Raw genomic sequence first — 296 nt, forward strand, 5'->3', positions numbered from 1 at the left:
ATCCCAGGTTCCTTTCTGGGCAGTGCCCTAATTCACATCATAACTCAAAGGGTAACGTCCCTACCACTACGACCATCGTTGAATCACCCTGGACGGTCCCAGACCAAGCCACTTACGGTCAGACGATCTCGCTCCGTGGTATCACGTATCCTTTTCTGGGCATTGCACTAAATGATGCATCCTTCTCGGATTACTTTCTTTAAAATTAATTTCCGAATTTGACTATTTAATTCCAACACCTTGAATACTTTACTTTTTATTTCAATTACGGTGTTATACCAAAGTAGTTTTTATAT

This window comes from Lupinus angustifolius, chromosome LG16, assembly GCF_001865875.1.
Source record: "Lupinus angustifolius cultivar Tanjil chromosome LG16, LupAngTanjil_v1.0, whole genome shotgun sequence".
Classification (NCBI taxonomy): domain Eukaryota; kingdom Viridiplantae; phylum Streptophyta; class Magnoliopsida; order Fabales; family Fabaceae; genus Lupinus; species Lupinus angustifolius.